The following is a 4,958-nucleotide window of genomic DNA, read 5'->3' as shown; positions in this document are numbered from 1 at the left end:
CTCTCTCTCTCTCTCTCTCTCTCTCTCATTGTGTGTATGCATGTGTGCGTGTGCATGTGTGTGTGCGTGTGTGCGTTTGTGTGTGTGTTGCCTCTATTGCTAAGTATTTAAGCATTGAAAAGTGTTACCTTCAAAGTGTGTGTTCGTTGTTTTCTCTTTTTATCTCAATCATGTATATTTCAAACCCTAAATTGTGTATTTTGCGCATGAATTGTATACAAGATAATTACTCCGTTATGTAATTTGCACTCAATTGCATATAAGTTAACTACTCAATCACATACTTTGTGTCTCAATTGTATACGAGTTTATTATCTCATTGTGGGCTTTGTACTTTACATTTCAATTATGTATGAGTTAATTGCTCTATCATTTACATTGCATCCTAGTCATGCATATCATATAATTAGACAATTGCGCACTGCATTTGAATTGTGTACTAGTTCATTAGACAATTGTGCACTTTGCATCTAAATTGTAGAGAGCTATGGTAAATTCCCATCCTAAACAAGTTTATTTGACAAATAGAGTTGTTACTATGATCCTTTTCTACACTATTTTAGAAAAATGTTAAATCAAAATTTAAGCTTTATAATCAATATAAAATATCAAATTAAAAGTAAGATTTCAAAGAAAAAAGTTAAATCAAAAGTTTTACAATTTCACTTAAAAGTGTTTATCCAATTATTAGCTAATTCAAGTTATTTAATAAAAAGTGAACTTAAACTTAATAAACTTTTAAGTAACTAAAAAAATCATAACTTACCAATATAAAATACTAAAAATATCTTAACCACACTTCTAATTTGAAAACCTTATACTATACATAAGTTAGTTAATTTCATTTAAAAATAAATAAATCAATTAATGATTTAATTTAATATTTAAAGAAATATAAAGATATTATTTGTATAAAAGAATTATCTCTTGCATCAAAACATATTTTCAACAGTCTACTTAATCTAATACAATAATCCACATATTTGATGGCATGTCTATACATTACAAAGCCCATGCTTTTAGAGCTCATAATATAATAGTATCGTATTTTGTGGAATATATGAATTCCATATTTGTATTAATGCAACCTAGATATAAATAGAGATGTAATATAAAGAGATGTTCAAGCCTTAAGTATTTCAAAAAATCATCTTGTTAGTTATTTAGCTTTCACCTTGGCCTCTTCTTGCTATTTTAAGTTGTTGACTATTACTTACTCTTTTGAGCAATTATCATTTGTAAAAGTTAATATTTTTTGAAGTGCTTTCAAAAGAGCATAATATTCTAAAAATGGATTAAGACATACCTATCATAGAGCTACAATAGCACTACTAATAGGCATGATAAATGTGCATGGCCCATGTCTCAAAGCCCTTTTGGTCACCATGAAAAAGGAGAGGTAGTTCAAGAGGGAGATGGAGGAGGTGCCAGATAAGTGGAAGCAACAAAGGGAGGCAAGAGGAATGTGAGTGGCATCAAAATCAATGCTACATTTAAGAACTCACTGTCAGGGGTCCTTCAAGGCTAACTTTGTAAGTAACTTGTACTTTACATAGTGTTTATTTTCTTTGATTGATTGTCTTTTCATAAGTAACAATGTCTTTTCATAATTCAATGTCGAGAAAGTACAAGAGGAAACTTGGGCCGGCCATGCTCATTGAGAAGTTGTTGTCTCATGGGGTGAGTTATGTATGTCACTAAATAATTTTAACAATTTAATGGCTAGGTATTGATAATCTAGTGGTATGACTTGCTTGTTATATTTTTCTTTATGCAAGATGGAGCCAGGGATCCACCATATGTAGATGAATTTTTCATTTAGAGATCCAAGGTGGTTTGATGTCTTAGACTTTAATTTTTATTTTAGCATTTTTTGAATAGGGTTAATAAATTTTCTCTCATTTATACCATGGAAATATCCACATAAACAACTTATGTATGTTGTTTTCATAAAGTGAAATACATGACTTACTTGAACGAACTCTTTTTTTTCAAAATGCACTTAAATTTTTTATTAATTTGTTATTTATGTTATGGAGTTATTTTTTGTTATATTTATGCACTTGTTAATTGATGCATCAATCCACATCCATGTGAGATGGGTGCTAATAAGGGTTTGCAGGGGGTACCCTCAAACCCTTGTAATCTTTTTTTTTTTTTTGGCAAAAGCATCGTTATAAGCATCAAAAAGCAATTAGCATATATGTCAAAATGTGTGCCAAAATTTTAGTAGTAAATGCATTGCTATTGGCATTACTCATAACAAAATGGCCTTATCAATGGTTTTAGCATGTCCATTTAATGGAAATGGGCTTACAAGTCTAGATTATAGACATGTATATTGGCATCACAAATTGTTGATGTCTCCTCCATGCATAATAGTGTTATGAATCTTGCATTAAATAATCCTACTTTCTAGGAAAAAGAGAATTTGAAGGAATCCTCAATTTTAGTTCATTAGGTAATGAGATTTGGAGGTATTTTCAAGTCCCAAGGCACAACCTCCCAAAAAATATACCTTTACATACCCTCCTTTAAGAGTGCATAAAAACATGCCCTTGCAATAAATTAAACTTTCCATCATGTAGGACAAGAGAACACCCCTTATTAAAGATGATATCTTAATGATACTAATTATTGAAGAGGATACCTTATTGAGACTGATTATTGAAAATGATAATAATAATTATTAAAGAGGATACCTTAATGAGACTAATCATTATTATTTAAATTTATTTAAATCCATAGATAAGAAAAAAACTCAATGAATTGCATGTTGGAGGATACAAAAACCCACAATTTTCCACCCACACCCACACCTACACCCCCCCTCCCTTGCAAGGTTTGTAGGGGAGAGGGGGGAGTACCTCCTCTATGTATGACCCCCAGGCCACATTGTCCACCAACCTCCCTTGGATCATCGCCCTAAACCACCTCTAAGGGCCATGCCTCCATTCCACTAGCTACATTAAGTACTCTAGTAAAAAATTGAGAAGAGAAGGAAGCTAGGACTTTCCTAGGCTTGCCACCAAGCAGCTAGCAAGAGCTCTTCCATCGGCCCTACAACCTACCCCTATTGACAACTCATTCACAATTGGTGCCATCGCACCCTACTACCAACGAAGGCTACTAGATGTAGCCCTCTTCCTTCTCCCCTTGCCAACATTCTTATCATAAACCTTTTCTTCTTTCCCATCACCGTTAGTTGCCACCTATTCCTATTCATCATCTGTCATCATCATTATCATTTGTCACACATCTAGTCAACTTTTGCAACTCCATCCCATCACCTTCCCATAAGACCCTATGTCACCCACTTCAACATCATTATCCTCCAGCACCCTTAATATTCCCTTATCACCTCAAATATGTTCTACATTGTATATATATTGTGTCTTTTGCTCCTTACATCCTTTACATATGAATGCCTCATCATTGAGCTTTTCTTTAGTAACTCACTAAGACCTATGAAGACCACAAAAAAATTGAAAACTTAGAGGTGTATTATTGAGGAAGCAAGATTGCAATAATCAAGTAGTAAAGAATGAGGATTACCGCAAAGCATTATATTTTGATTACTAGAACTCTGTGAGTGGCAGCTTTCTCCAACAACAAATTTGTTGTGCCACCTTCAAAGAATGAAGCCCATGTAGCATCCTATCTATGCTTAAGGCAATGGATTATTTAAATCAAAGAGTAAGTGAAACTTTTATGGAGTAGGCAAAAATGTTAGGAGAAAACATAGAAGACTATTATTTCTAGACTAAGCTACGATATGTCTTAGTGCCAAACTGAAGTACTTTAGTTGCAAAATGAAGGGATATTTTTAAGGTGTAACAAAATTAAAGATATGTTATTCACACCTTTATAAATGGTTAAGACTTTTAAAAGACTTCTACATAGGACTTACTTAACTGATAACAAAGTATTGCAAGAATTGAAAACACATAATAGGTAAGCTCGTATATTTAAAGAAAACATGCTAAAGATTTAGTTGGACATAGTTGGTCAACTATAGGGCCCTAGTGGAACTAACAAATTTTAGGACATAATGGATAGAAATGGAGGCGAAGAATAGATTTAAGAATAAGGCTGTTAGAATCAAAAGGAAAGCTCCCAGGAGGTCATAGTTAAGAGTTTAAAATAAAGGAACCTCTCCATAGTAAACACAAAGAATCGAAGTAAAGGGATAAATCAAGCTTATGTATGGGAAAAAATCATTAAGCATTAAAACAAAGATTGAAATAAGGGAGATGTTTTGGGTCTCTAAATCATCCAAGAAGAGAAAAACAATGACAATTAAATCATAAACTTTAAGGCCTTCCCAATGAGACAATTTTCGCCCTTTGATTACTTAAACAATTTGGAAAAGACTTACATGTGCGAGTGTTATGAAATGATATTTATTTACTGTGGATTTTATCTATTTGTTGCATAGTCCATGACTTATTGTTCAAACATGTGCATTTGGTACTAGTTGCATTATGCCTAGTAGATAGATGGAAGATTACTAATGTGTTTTGTGTTATGGTGAGTAGATAATTAGACAAATTTAATTAAAACTATTATTTTGGAGTGCACATTTTAATGTGTGAAATTATGGACTTCACATCATGAAAAAAATATTATCAGCGATATTATTATTATTATTATTATTTATTAGTGCAAGGACTTTGTGTGTGTGCATGTGCAATAGATTTATTTTGATGTATTTAGAAGACAAAATATTATTTTTGGTTGTAAAGCTATTAGAATAGAGTGTGATTGATTTATCTGCACAAAAGCAAGTGATGTAAGGTGAGGAAAAACAAGAACACAAAGAAGATGCTTTCAATGTATTTTGAGCACAAAATCTTAATTCAATATTAAAAATACATACATAGGGGAGGTGCTCACCCGTGCATGGGAGGTGCTCACCCATCCATGGGGAGAGATTATACCCATTCTTGCATTGTGAA

The sequence above is a fragment of the Lygodium microphyllum genome, chromosome 21 (assembly GCF_053477565.2).
Source record: "Lygodium microphyllum isolate KBCC chromosome 21, Lygodium_microphyllum_v1.1.10, whole genome shotgun sequence".
Classification (NCBI taxonomy): domain Eukaryota; kingdom Viridiplantae; phylum Streptophyta; class Polypodiopsida; order Schizaeales; family Lygodiaceae; genus Lygodium; species Lygodium microphyllum.
Note: the sequence above shows the minus strand (reverse complement) of the source record.